General features: G+C 34.0%; 1 protein-coding gene and 1 long non-coding RNA gene across 5 annotated transcripts in view; both read left to right on the plus strand.

The window, feature by feature from the left end:
• LOC148238309 (fasciclin-3-like) overlaps positions 1–15,792 on the plus strand; it is a 256,136-nt gene that overhangs the window by 218,077 nt on the left and 22,267 nt on the right. The gene's annotated exons all lie outside the window — the stretch shown is intronic.
• Positions 1,923–8,410, plus strand: LOC148238312 (uncharacterized). The gene is made up of 2 exons (XR_015808977.1): positions 1,923–3,830; positions 6,596–8,410. It is a non-coding gene; the product is annotated as an uncharacterized LOC148238312 (long non-coding RNA).

Raw genomic sequence — 15,792 nt, forward strand, 5'->3', positions numbered from 1 at the left:
AAACTAATTTATAACCAATCGCGTCATTGTTTAGCTCCGCATCCGATCCATCAATAAAGGCGTAACTTTCAATGTGGCCATTTGTGAGTGATCGTTCGATAACTATAGCGGATACTTATTCACAACAATGCTTATTCGATGCGAGGCAACAAGTGTCTCGAATTTTTTTGCTGATAATTGATGGATTTAGAAATTCTGCATATATTGTTGATTTATTTGAAATTATGCTTAAGGCCTGTCTATAGGAGAAGGAGAGGGGACAATTTCCCCTAACCCATTCTCTTTGAGGGGCCCGAATCTGGAAAAAATCATAACAATAATATATTTATAAAAAAAAAAGTAAAAATCGACCTCAAATAATAGCTAAGCACACACGCACAGATATGTCCAACAAACACCAAGTCATTTAAACTTATTAAAAAAAATCAAAAAACGGTTGTCTGGTGCATTCTTTTTAAAAAGCAAAAACTTTTTATAATATGGTAGTTTTATCTGTTTGGAAGAAAATTCTTAAGAATGGACAAATAAAAAGCGCACACCCGTGCAAACGTGATTGTGCTCGGATCTGCTTGTCCATGTCCGATCCGTTCGTTTTGTTCAACAGACAAATCTGTCTTTTCTCACCACACACGTTCGGAATTGTCCGCCAGACACCCGCGACGGGCAGGTCCATCGGATGTGCCCGCGCGTGTATATCTGGTGTACTTCATATATAAGTCCCTTTAGTTCTTTTTATACATACATTAAATAAAAGGAATGGATAATAAACGCTTGGTAACGAGCGTTTCCACTGCGACTGCACGATTTTATTGTTTTTGCCGTGGATTTTTGACTTCTGAGAAGAGATAATTGTTTTTTGCGCTCTCCTATTGGTCAAAATTTATTCTATTCTCACTCGTAATATTGATATAAAAGTCTTAATATAAACGCTTGATAATCAAGCGTTTTCACCGCGATGGCACGATTTTAATATATCTATATGGCAACACTGAGCAGCAAAAAAACACGACTAATTACCAGATAAATATTATGAGTAGATATTTTTAATAATTTTTAACGCCTAATTAAAATATTTCGCATAAAATATGATTTTTAAATATTTTCATATTTATTTGTAGCATAAAAAGGATTAACTCGTACCTATTATTATTTATTTAAGAAATTATATTACGATGTAAAAAATATATAAAGTGACATTTTTGTCATGAGGCCCGGATTCATTGTTTTTCAAGACCCGGGTTCGCTCTCGGCGTCCCTGCCTACAACACATCCAATAATATTCCACAAATCTTGTATTTAATACACTGCTAATATTCTTACCAGAATATGGCCAACTTTGCTTAAGATTTTATAGTTGTACAAATGCAAAGCCAAATTAGTTTAAAAACTGATTGATATAATTCAGAGAGTTCTGTAACGTTTTGAAGGCGCATGGTTTAGATTATGTGGTGGATGCACTAAGCATAATATACTGTTGATTGCTTATTTATACGAGTTTACTAAATTGTGTGCAGTACTTAGTGGAATCGATAGTTTCATCTGGTGATAGTAGCAACAACATTAAAAAAATATCTTTTAAATACACGAATGATGTCATTAATAATTCTCAGTAAAATACGGTACAGTAAATTGTCTAGAAAAAGAAGAACCCAGTTTTATTGAAAAGATGAAAATTAATTGAAAAAAATAGTAGAACGTTATGTAAATAAATATTTAAGAAATGCTTAATCGCGAAATAAAAGAGACGGAAGTCTCATTTGAGTCGATTTTTTTGACAAATTACTTTTTCATCTGAGAGTTCTGTAAATACAATTCAGAGAGTTATGTAAAGCTTTGAAGGCGCATGGTTTAGATTATGTGCTGGATGCACTAAGCATAAGATACTGTTGATTGCTTATTTTTACGAGTTTACTAAATTGTGTGCAGTACTTAGTAGAATCAATAGCTAAATTTGCTTTTAGTATACACAATACAAACAATATGCGTCATAACTTTTTTTACGAAATCGCAGTACAAAAAAAGTTTCTTCCTCATCTCCCGCTTTTAACCGATAAGTTCGCGAATCGAAGCTTCTCGTCTCACGCATACAAAATGCTATTTTCTTTTTTAAATAAATAATAATATTTTTGTGTATGAAGTTTTGGCACAGAGTTGAAAAAATTGGACGATCATATCTATACATCAAAGACAAATTAATGAAGTGACAAATGTTGTAGATCTCTCATTTAAACAAACATTAATCAAACGTGTTATTGAGAAAAATTAAGGCGAGACGCAAAATGCGTGAAAATAAATAAAGCTGCGGTGTGAGCGATAGCGATTTTTTTTTATAAAAATGTACCTCTTGAAGGTTACTAATTGTGCCAACTTGGTGCGAAATGATTTTTTTTCGCCCCCTTTTCTGTTATATATCACATCTTCACTTACGTAACGTAATATTTTATACCGCGTCCAGTTCTCACGTCCTCAACATCCATAATCCGCTGAATTTGACAAGAAAAAATGGCGCTGCTCTTTATTATGGAATTGTCATATCTACGCATCTAAGTGATTAATGGGCCACTCGGGAATTATGTACGATTATAATTATATAAGGTGACGTCGTAATAGGACAAATTCGCCGAGGAGACAGTGAGAGACATTGTCTAGTTACATCCATAGTTGGCTATAACAATTCGTCCTTTGTCCTGTCCGACGGTTGTGTACTCTAAAACGGATTACATAGAAAAATATGATGTGATGAGAAACGCCTTTCATAAATCCTAATAGAATTCAATACCTCTTTGAAGTATTAAAAATCGTTGACCTTTCAGATGAAAAAGTAATTTGTCAAAAAAAATCGACTCAAAGGAGACTTCCGTCTCTTTTATCTCGCGATTAAGCATTTCTTAAATATTTATTTTCATAACGTTCTACTATTTTTTTCAATTTATTTTCATCTTTTCAATAGAACTGGGTTCTTCTTTTTCTAGACAATTTACTGTACTGAGGATTATTAATGACATCATTCGTGTATGCAAAATATATTTTTTAATGTTGTTGCTACTACCACCAGATCAAACTATCGATTCCACTAAGTACTGCGCACACTTTCTCAAACTTGACATTAAGAGCGATGACAATGATATCCTTTTATATTGCGATTCGAAATTATTAAATGCGTTATTCACGGATGTGAATCTTTAATATATTTACAGTTGTATTTTTAGCCGTAATATTCATGCGTGATGTTATAGGAACCCATGAAAACTATCCTAGCTTTTCATAATCTCAGATTCCTAGAAGATCAACCTTTGTTCGCAAATTTTCCTATTTTCCTACGTCTCTCATTATGTAAACTCGACCCTCGCACATATTCGTGATTTTAGTGAATATTTAAACTGAGACCCAAGAGCAATAAAAAAGCGCCATAATCCCTTTCACGTGGGGTATTTCAGTAGACGGCAGGGTCGAATCTCCCGTACTATATAATTAGCGAGTTCAAAAATGCCCCGGGTGGGTTTTCATCCCTTTCGAAAAGTTTTCCGGAATATCGTCACCGCAACTGTGCGCCAACTGGAACAAGTTTTTCGTATGAAAACTTTTACCAGACACAATGCAACTCGCGAATGTCCTAGCGCCTTGGCTTTTTACGAAACCGTTCGTACAATTCTGTTGACTGAAAGGAATATAATATCGTGATTCTGATGTGCGGAAGGAAAATCATAAATATTGGAAAACTAATGGAAGTATAAATACCACTTTCAGTCTTTGTTTTTTTGCGCTTTATGAATCGGTAAAAAATCAATACCTTAACTATCAAAAACCCAATGCTTTTTTTTATTAAATTTGTTGAACTTTAAAGTAATATCTATTTTACAATAACGCAGCAGCATAACGAAAATAATTGTGACACAAAAAATAACAAATTTCGGAACCATAGTTGTGTACACAACAAAAGCTACCGACTGCTAAAACTACAGTCAGTTCAAGAGCTATCTTTTTCATCATTATTCATAATTGAAAAAGAGATTGCAAGTTTGGATTTACGCCCCTTCTTAATATTAGCTAATTAAATCAATTAAAATAAATTTAAGCTTCTTGAAAAAACGGTATAACTTAGGGCTAGGACATCCGCACTTGCCGACTCGCCTATAGCTGTGGCCATCCGGCTCCTTAATACGCTGGCATTACATATTGACTTATTTAATGTTAGCTACGAGGATCTGATCCAGTTTTATAAATTTAAAATTTGTTTTTGACCATCGTGGCGCATTGGGGTAACCTGTTAGGCCACGATGGTCTTAATTTAATCTAAAAAAAATATAGATTTATACTATATTTGCGTTAACACAGTCAGTTCGAGAGCTATCCATTTCATTATTATTCATAATTCAGAAATTGATAACAAATTTGGGTTCACACCCCTACTATTAGCTCTAAAGCACACGATACGGATATACGTTCGATGTACTTATCATTGATAAATATAAAAAAATATAATTTAATTTGTATAAATATGTTCAAAATATAAGTAATGATAAGTATATCGAACGTAGATCTGTATCGTGTGCTTTAGAGCTAATAGTAAGGGCGTAAATCCAAATTTTTCATATCTTTTTCATTAATGATTAATGATGAAATGGACAGCCCTCAGTGTTGACGCAAATAGAGTATAAATCTATATTACTCAAGTTATATCGCATTATCGAGATGCTTCAATTTATTTTTATTGCTATATTTAAATTATATTAGAAGCATAGTGACCTAACAGATTATCCCAATGCGTCACGATAGTCAAAATTATATTTTATTTTATTTTTATTTTTTCGATTAAATTAAGACCATCGTGGCCTAACAGGTTACCCCAATGCACCACGATGGTCGAAAGCAAATTATACATTTATAAAACATAAAAAAACGTATATATATAAATAAATATAACAATACTTAAACATAACAAAAAAAAATATTAAAATTAAAAGATATAAACCGGATCAGATCCTCGTAGCTAACATTAAATAAATCAATTTTCAATGCCAGCGTATTAAGGAGCCGTATGGCCACAGCTATAGGCGAGTCGGCAAGTGCGGATGTCCTAGCCCTAACTGCCATCAAAAGAGGTCTCGATCGTGATTCTCGAAAATGTTCCGGAACCCAAAGCTGGAATTCCTCAAAAATAGCTGGATTGTCGACAGCACCTTTTAGTAGTTTGAAAAAATGCTTAGCGACATACAGCTTTCTGCGAGAATTCAGCGAATCATATCCTAACGCTCCTAAAAGAAAGGCGCTGGGATATAAGAACGGATAATAACCAAATGTCCTTTTGTAAAGGTATCTTATATACCTTTTTTGAATTTTTTCTACTAAAAGGGAATATTTGGCTATTCGGGGATTCCAAATTATAGATCCCGATTCAAGAATGCTACGAACTAAGGTGTCATAGAGGATGCGAATAACTGACGGATCGTCAAAGTGAAAGGCATTCCTCATAACAAAGCCGAGCATCTTGGAAGATTTATCACAGACGTCGTGTATGTGTAGAGAGAACCTCCATTTGCTCTCGAAAGTGATTCCGAGATCTTTAATGGAAGTTTCTCTAGTCAAAATGTTACCACCGAGATGGTAGAAATAAGCTGATAGCGAACGGGATCGAGAAAATGACACAGTATGGCACTTTCCGACACTAAAGGGCAGACGGTTAACGGAAGCCCATCTCCACAGAGAGTCTAAATCACTTTGTAGAGAGAAGGAGTCTGCAACAGATCGAATGCATTTATATACTTTTAAATCATCTGCGTACAGAAGAAAACTTGAATTTTTAATTGCTGTATTTATGTCATTAATAAATAACACAAAAAGCAGAGGTCCCAGATTGGATCCTTGAGGAACCCCCGAAGGGGTAAAATATTCTTTTGACAATCGGCCACCATAGGTTACAAACTGTCTACGATTGCTTAAATAACTCGAAAATAACCGAGTTAAATTATCTGAGCAACCGAGGTTCGACAATTTTTTTAATAATAACGTATGACAAACTTTGTCAAAGGCTTTCTCAAAATCTGTATACACAACGTCTACTTGAATTCCGGCATCGAGAGAAGTTGTCACCGTTTTGGTGAACGACAGAAGATTAGTAACAGTGGAACGGGCAGGACGAAACCCGTGCTGTTGGTCTAATAAAACTCGCTGAAAGTGATTGTAGAGATATTTATGAATAATTATTTCAAATAATTTAGCAGGAGCTGACAACACTGCTACTGGTCTATAATTCTTTATATATAATTTGTCACCCTTTTTATGAATAGGGGTGACTTTTGTGCATTTCCATAGATCAGGAAATGATGATGTTTTGAGAATCAAATCATAAATACATTTTAGAGGAGCAGCGAGACTGACTTCACAACCCTTCAAAATAAAATCGGGAATTAAATCAGGTCCAGAAGAACGCCCTTAATTAACGTCTTTAATTTATTAAATCCGTATTTAAGATCTGAGTGCTCAGTTTCTTTGATGGTCAGTACTGAAGACCAAGAACATGAAGTAGGAAGCGACTGAGCAGAAGTCGAAAAATATTCCTCGAAAACAGAACGAAAATATTGCGCAAAACCGTCAGCAATATATTTGATGATTAATTTATATGATTATACGGCAGTTTTCATTGCTGAATTTTAAATCATAATTGGCTCCTTAGATAATGAGAGAAAAGGGTAACTAGAGTTTTGTACGCCTCATCATCTAAGATAGTATAAAATCAACAACTTTCTGTTAATAAATATAGTCAATTCGCAATTATAGTCTGATCCTCAAATTTTGACAAGTCAATTTCTAGTCTAAAAATAACTTGGTTAGTCTTTATTGCAAAACTTAATTCAATAATCTCGTAAAACACACATTAATATCGAACATTAATTAAAATTGAAATCCATTATACATCTCTAAAATAATAAATAGTCCTTCTAGTTACTTGTAACTTTTATGGACAATTTAATTAAATTTAATATCTAAATAGTTGCATGTTTTTTACGAATCAAAATGTAAATTTTAAGCTTGGGATCAAATACATACTATCTTAAATGTACCTAAGAAAAATATTTTAAGTGAAGTTTAAATATACGAAATTCACATTAAATATCACACCAACGTTTCAGCATTACATTAACACGTCTGTGTATCGATTCTTTAAGACTTTTTCAGAATCACACTTTTGATGGGAAGCCTTTTGTGTGTTGGTATAATGTTTTTCCTCATTTTCTTCTCGCCCACTTCTCTCGCCAGAGTGCCAAAGGTTTTGCTTTTGCGACTTCCATTGTCGACTTTTTACCGTTCGTCTATATACATTCCCAATACGTTCTGAATAATACACGTAAAAATATGCGATAATATCCGAAGTCACCTTTGTGTGAAAAAATGCAAAATACATATCTTGAAAAATCGTTTACTATTATTATATACTGTTTTTTATAATTTTATTTGGAAATTTCCACAAAAGTCACGAATCAGTGATTAACATAAAACTTTGCAGAGCCTCTAAAAATAGTTCACATAACCTCACAAAAAATAATTGTGCGTCTAAATCTGCCATTTTTGTGTTGGATGGGACTTGGACTTTAGACCGGATAATTATTTATAACGAAGGTATAGGCTATTCTTAGATCTTTTCTGTGTATTGTTATTTTTTTTTAATAAAATTACGCATCCACGTCTGCTTATCGTAACCGTCGCAATAGCATCTGCCGGTAGTTACGTGCGACACTGGGGAAAATGAGTTCGAAGATAGGTCTGGGAAAATTTAAGGATCTGCTCCGGGAAATCCCAGAGCTTACATGGGCTCCGAGCGTACATTAGCCGTTTGGCTTCTTTGTTCTGCAGGGTAAAGGCTGAAAGTGGATTCTGCAGTAATCCGGATTTTCGACGGACTCGGACCGGAAAAGTGAACGAAAGCGAGACGCTACTGGATGCTGCCGGTCAAACTGGATCCGCTCAAACGTTTTGCGTATGTGTGTAGGACACATAATAGAAACGTCAGATATTATATTAATGCTACAAGATTCTATTTTATTGCCTTACATAGTTATATTTATAGATATTAAGCTTGTGATCTTTATATGTAACAATGTTGTGATTCTGTAAATCTGACAATAAAGTATGAGCAATATAAATTGGAATTAAAAATATTCCTCGTCATTGTTTTTAGTGATTCAATGACATTTATTGATTATTATGGCATATTTTAAAAATAAAAATTTGGGTTAGTAAGGCTTGAATAATAAACAGATATACGCATTATGAAATAACGAATGCCTTAAAATTACTAAAATATTATTGGCGACTTTAAAGCATGATAAGATAATTGTCAAGTATTTAGTATAGAGCTTAATTGAATCTAAAAATATTTCAAGCAAAAATCACTTAAAATACGAATTAAAAATTGTTTTCAAAAAAAAAACAATTAGTTCTGTCAAAATCAAACAAATTTTATATTATGCAGAAAAAGTTGTTTTAAAAATCGCTTTATAAATTTCTTCAAAACCCAAAGTACAAAAAAATATTTGATAAGAGCAACTAAAAAAAAATTATTCCTGTCGAATTTAATGACTCATAATTTTTATATCATGCATAAAATGACTTAATAAATTTATATAATCTCATGAGGATTACTAAATTTGGTTAAAAAATCTTAAAACATTTTGAATATGATCAGACTCTTATGCCTGCACCACACTCTCTGGAAGTTGGCCAAGGTTGGCCAAGAACGGAGAATATAGTAGGTTACTTCGGTCAAGTTCAGTTCTGCCCGCTCTAAAATCTCTCGGAAGTTATCCGAGGTTACTGAGAACGGGAATTAAAGTGGTGTTAATTCAGTCGTCATGGCCAGCTTCGAGCGCTTCCGAACATTATCGGCATTTTTCCGAGTCAAAGGGACCGAAGTCGGAGCTGCTCTTTCGAGCGCGAGCGGTGAGATACTTCCCTTTTCGCTCTCTCGCGTTTTAAGTGACGAAAGTGAAAGAGATAATGATATTGTGTTTCGCAAACTGAGATAGAACGAGTAACTCGGTTCAATTTCAGTATGCGCGTAGGCGTCCTGTGGTCAACACGCATGTCGAGCGCAGCATCGTGGTCACGTGGTCAATTATGCTTATCGGGGACTTCAACAGACTCTAACTGACATCTTTGAATATTTTAGGGCACCAAAAGGGATTAATTATATTTTTGATAGTATATTCTTCTAACAGAAATCGTTATTATATTTTTTTTCATATAAAATAAAATAATTAGTGGTACTTGATTTTGTTAAAAAAAATCGTTTCGAATATTCTTATGTATTTTCCTAGATCGGTTTATATAAATGTCACACCATAACGAATTCTTATTTAGAATCGATGGCGACAAATTCTAGGATAGTCACAGATGTAGTGTTCGTATTGTGAAGTATCATTTTTATGCCTTATGGCATTTTGCAAAAGCCGACAAAGATTTTGCGTAAATTGAATATTTGCGACCGAAAAGCTTTCACTGATATTGTATTGGTGAGTGCCCACACAAACTTTTATAATTATCAGTAGCGTAATTTGAATAATATGACAATCTAAAAATTGCTATTATTTGGCACTTTTTCAATCGCGCGCAAATATGACGGCTGTACGTGACAGAAAGCCGCCGTCCGGACGTCATTCACGCCGCGAAGCGCGCGGACATATGAAATTTACGACAGTGTGGGAGCTTACTTTAAGTCGTGGATCTCGGCCGACTTCAGTTGTAACTTCGGCTCGGACCACTTCCAGAGAGTGTAGTTCAGGAATTACAAAAAAAAATACTGTATTTAAAACGACTGATAAAATTACATTTTTACAAAAAAATAACTTCATATATTACGCATTTTTAGTATTATTTATATCCGAATAATTTGCTATTTTAAAACTATAAGCTAAGAGCAAAGTAACTAATTTTTTACATATTTAAATGTCTCAAGTTATAAAAACTTAGCAAATAGATCTAAAATATATCAACAATGAAGTTTTCTCCCAAAATTGCGCTTAGCACGTAAATATTTACTTTATTTGCACGCATTTGTATAGCTTATAGTTAATAATTAACAATTTTGTTTCTTAATTCTTTCGATCAGAATTCACAGATAGACATCTTAACATATTAAAAAAATAATATTCCGCGCAGCTGTTTACTTTTTGTATGTTTGCCGGACCGACAAAAAATATTTAAATACACTAAGTAGCGATAAAATTTAACGGGACATAATAAAAGTTATTAAATCAATCTCAGTATTTACGTATTAAATAATTGTCTGTAATATTTGGATACTGACTTTGAAAGAACTTCACCAGTGTTTTTGATTAATGAACCTAGAAAGTAAAGTAAAGTGGAATGGGTGGCGAAAGTTTGTCGCTTAACAAAATATAAAATCTGAACCACGGATAAATTCAGATTTATCCATTTAATAGACTTGCTTTTCTTCAAATCGTAAGTAATTTGCGGCGTCGATTCAGAGTTTCCAAAAATAAAGGGGCTAACACACCCTTAAGCGCAGAGCATTGTCCCTAAACGTTGGCGCATTTAGGTCTTTGAACAACAGAGCACTTTCCTCTCACACTCCGAGTGCTTTGCTCCTTTTGACCGCGCTTTTACCGTCCACAAAGGCTACAAGAGCACGAGAACGTTCTTCGAAGAATGGAACGGCATATCTTGGATCCCTCAGTCGGGAAAACAGGACTCAGCCAACCGAATTATCCCGCGCGTCACGGCTTTACACGTAATTAAGTGCTGTTCGAGAAGTCGCACGAGCAGTAAATCCAAAGTCTTGTGGTTGTAAATCCGTCTCGGTTCAATTTATAATGGAAAACGAAGAGAATCTGGAATGCAGAAAACAAAACGGGACAGGTGTTGACCGGATTGTTACGTATTCTGAGCGCATGTTTGCATATGATTTTTCAATACCCGTACCGATGGGAGAGTTTTAGAGACCGATTTATTCAGCCACTACGTGCCGAAGATTGCGAGTAACTCTTTTAAAATCAGTTTTATTCATGAAGAATAAACACATTTCCTTTACATTAACCAGCACGATATACCAGTGGTATATATCGGTGGCTAATGCCTGAAAGACCTAGATTCAAATCACAAATGAACGTTAGTGCTTTTTAATTTTAATATATTATAGAATGCGTAATCTGAGGCTTCTTTAGATAATATTTAAGAACACGGATCCCTATTTTTGTTTAAGTGAGCTCCAAAGGCTATATTTATTGCTAATTTTTTTCACAAATCTATAAGTTTCATGACCCTTTTAGCTACAGTTGCAAAAACAAATGCTGCTTGAATTACATTTTTACCCTTAAATATGCTAGTCAGGATTGTAACATTAATTACACGTGTATTCAATTTTTTTGTTCCAACTTCTTCAGTGAAATAATAATAAATAAGCCCACAGCACGGGAGAGTCGGGCTAGTTACATGTTATCCGTTGCGTGCGCCACTACCCTTACCAGTACTAAGGTCCTACGAGTCCAACCTATACGGGCGGGCACCCAACTTTTGTCGGCCAGATGAGTAGGACCCCACCCCTCGTAGTGCTAAATATTTTATTGGAGTTGCATTAGTATTTCTCCCGAGCGCTCTGGGAGACATGCTCTCGTTGGCTGGCCTGCATTGCTTTGCATTGTATGCATTGCGTATCATCCTTATAACAACAACACCCTCCTGATCTTCGAGTAATGTATATATTGCCTCAGTCGTAGCCTTGGCCCTCGGTTCCCCTCAGGCCAGAGCCCTTTGACCCTGCTTGCGTTACTCTGTCGCAAATTTCATATGCCCGCGCGCTTCGCGGCGTGAATGACGTCCGGACGGCGGCTTCTATCACATACAGCTGGATCGAAAAATGTGTCAAATAATCGCAATTTTTAGATTGTCATATTATTCAAATTACGCTACTGATAATTATAAAAGTTTGTGTGGGCACTCACCAATACAATATCAGTGAAAACTTTTCAGTCGTAAATATTCAATTTACGCAAAATCTTTGTCGGCTTTTGCAAAATGTCATAAGGCATAAAAATGATACTTCAGAATACGAACACAACATTTGTGAGTATCCTTAAATTTGTCGCCATCAATTCTAAATAAGAATTCATTATGGTGTGACTTATATATAAACCGATCTAGGAAAATACATAAGGATATTCGAAACGATTTTTTTAACAAAATTAAGTACCACTAAATCTTTTTTAATTATTTAATTTTATATTAAAAAAATATATAATAACGATATCTGCTAGAAGAATATACTATCAAAAATATAATTAATCCCTTTTGGTGCCCTAAAATATTCAAAGATGTCAGTAAGAGTCTGTTGAAGTCCCTGATAAGCATGTGGTATTATAAATTGACCACGTGACCACGATGCAGCGCTCGACATGCGTGTTGACCATAGGACGCTTACGCGCATACTGAAATTGAACCGAGTTACTCGTTCTATCTCAGTTTGCGAAACACCATATCATTATCTCTCTAACTCTCGTAACTTAACATGCGAGAGAGCGAAAGGTGAAGTATCTCACCGCTCGCGCTCGAAAGAGCAGCTCCGACTTCGGTTGTTTTGCCGACAATGTTTGGAAGCGCTCGAAGCTAGCCAAGTCGACTAAATTACTCCCACTTTACCTTCCGTTCTCAGTAACCTCGGACAACGTCACTAAACTAAAAGAAGAAATGTACTGGAAAATGCAAAGTTTTCCAATAGAAAAAGCATTATTTTTATATGAAGACTTGCAACTTGCTTAAAATAAGTCGATATTTAACTGATTTGTGTTTCTAGCTAATAAAAACATTCCATGTTTAATATGTAATACTAGCATCCCATCAGCATCTGTCGACCTTCCTATGTACATTTATTAATCCCTAACTTATTTTAAAGATCACCGCTAAAAGTTTCCTTCTAATATTTGCCACTGAAATTAATATTCGCACCTTGTTTAAGATAAGTCAATGGCTTCCAACCTTTTTCCAAATACATTTTTTAGCTCGAAATTATCTTTAAATTTTGTGCAAGTTGTTTGAAGATCCTTCGCAGTCATGATCTAATCTGCATTCCTCTTACCCTCAGGCTTATATAAAGTTAGTCGCCTTGCAGGTTTCGAGTCTTTCAACCCATCTAAAACGTTGCATTTTAGTGTACTTGACAGCATCATACAACTTATATAGTTCATTGTGGAATAGATAACGTTAAGTAGGACCTAAAATTAAGCTGAGAATCACTTATTCTCAGATTGCATCTTATAAACCAGGATATAGTAGGGATTAGTTATGCTGAAGTATATATGCAAACCAATGAAACACCTGACAGTGTTTTACCTCATTTCACTCTCAAGTCTTATTTATTTATTTATTTCGTGACTTTTTATATACTAACCCAATTCTGAACAAATTTAGCATTACCTTAACCAACATATAATATAAAATTCGATAAACTCGCATGAATTCTGTATCAAACACAATAAGCTCACACATAAGCACACGTGGTCGCGTTTAAACTTTGTTCTTCCACTCGCTATCATACACGCCGAGGGAAGTTTAGGAATGTATTTAGGAAAGTATTTCTCTAGTAAGAACGCTCGATATATGTATAATATATATATTTATATACATATATAAAAAGTTTGCTTTTTTGCCCCCATCCTTCGCAGAGAAACCAGCCGGCAGGAAAAGCGCGAACGCGATAAATGCGATTCAGCCGTTTGCGCAAATAATTTTTTTGGAATTTTATTTTTCCAAGTTGTGCGAGCGAGGGTGGGCGATTTTTTTCCTATTGGAAATTCCCCAACTTTGCCGCGTGATTGGCTTCATATTTCAGCGCGCTCGCGTTTATCATCGGGAAATACATTCGGTGGTAATCATCGAGGTTTTAGCGTGTGAATGCGCGACAAATTGGCCGGTGCGGAACTTTTATTTGATAGAAACAATTTTTCCACACCCCTTCCCCCTCTTTTTTTTTAGAATAGTACCGCAAACATGGATGTACACAGTTTGCAAATGTCGTATACATAGATAGACTTTTCTAATTCCGTAATCGATAATATGTATTTTTACTCTTTGTATTATACTTCATTAAACATTATATTGTGTACGTATGTTAATACTATATAACTATAAAATATTGTCTGACTGTAAAAATATTTAACAGCTGACCTTCCCGAAGTTCAGTGTTCAATTTTGGTAAATGCAGCATTGATCAAAATTTATTACGCTTATAAAAATAGTATTTATTGTATATATTAAAAACAAATACCTAATTTTATGTTAACAAAAGTATACAAAAATAAGATTACAAAGTTGAGCGTCCTTTACCCACACACTCTCTAGCTGCGGTACCTCACGACAGTGAAGAACAGTCAGCTAGTTAATTAAAATTATAAACGTATATAGAAATATATTTTATTAAGTGTATAAATGAATACTTTCAAATATAAATAAAACGTGTTTTTATGCTCTCTGGCTATATAGAAAAAAAAGTGGCAATTTTGACTCTTACTAATAGAATATAAATATAAATAAAAATGACAAATATATATATATATATATTTAGATTGGTATATAAATGACCTAAAATAAAATTTGAGCATATCTTTAGTTGTACAACGAACACAACTCCTAATTCGAATCAATCACAAACGAAGCAGTAACAGAGACAAACGAAATCCTCGCTAAATTTTCGTCTTTCGCTCAATCATGACGCAGAGTTGCTCATTGCTCAGGAATTGAGAAACAAACACAAAGGGAAAGATAATCAATCGGAAAATATTCAAAGTTTGAGTTGGAGATTATTTCCAGACGCACATACCGTATATACAAGTTGACCCAAAAATTGGCTTAATACAATTATAGAAAAAAAATCTACTTTCATGATATTTATATTTTAAACGGCTGTTATACCCATTAAAATATATTGTGTATGTTATATACTGATAGATAGGTATTGAATGTAGCTTTTTTTATTAGATTTACTGTAGCACAAAGGATTCAGAAGATATCAGTACCAATAATGTTGGAAAGGGATGGGTTTTTGTACCACCCTTAATATTATTTTATATTTAAGCGGAAGAATTCGAGACAAACCACCCCGTTTTAATTTTCTCGAGGCTGGGAGTGGAATCACCATAAAGCTATTTCGGTTTAGCGACGACGACACAACAATAAAAGGGCGGCGGTGTAAAATTTCAGAGAATTTTCAATTATGACGGACGTTAGCGGAAACTGTTATGGCGCTTTTTGCGCTGCAAAATGCAAAATTTAGACAAACAACGCCTTGTTTGTTTTGGACGACGAAAAATTACCCACGTGCTTCTAGTATAGTGTTTTTTTCATGATCATCATTAATGAGGATTGTTACCCACAACTGGCAATAACATTTTTGACAGTTTTAAATTTTAATATTATAGAAAAAGTTTTAAATTTTACTTTTTTTATAGTGTAATATGTAATTTATTCACTACAAAAATTATCATTATTTTTTTACAAATTTTAATGTTTATTATTATCCAAATTATACATAAATAGAATCATGTGTTATAAATGGGTTAATTTATAAAATTTAAGGCAATATTATTTTTTTTTAATAACAAGGCCTTATTAAAAAATAAGAATTAATTTTATCTTTTGCCTTTTTATACTAAAATGATACGTATCAAATCAGTATGTAATTTTAAATATAAATTTTACAGTACAAAATCCTTGAACACTGTACTTAAAAGGTTGATTATCCCTTTTCGTAAATGTTTGTTTAATACATATAGAAATATATCTTAT

Source organism: Plectrocnemia conspersa, unplaced genomic scaffold, assembly GCF_051122295.1.
Source record: "Plectrocnemia conspersa isolate PC_06_02 unplaced genomic scaffold, ASM5112229v1 ptg000001l, whole genome shotgun sequence".
Classification (NCBI taxonomy): Eukaryota; Metazoa; Arthropoda; class Insecta; order Trichoptera; family Polycentropodidae; genus Plectrocnemia; species Plectrocnemia conspersa.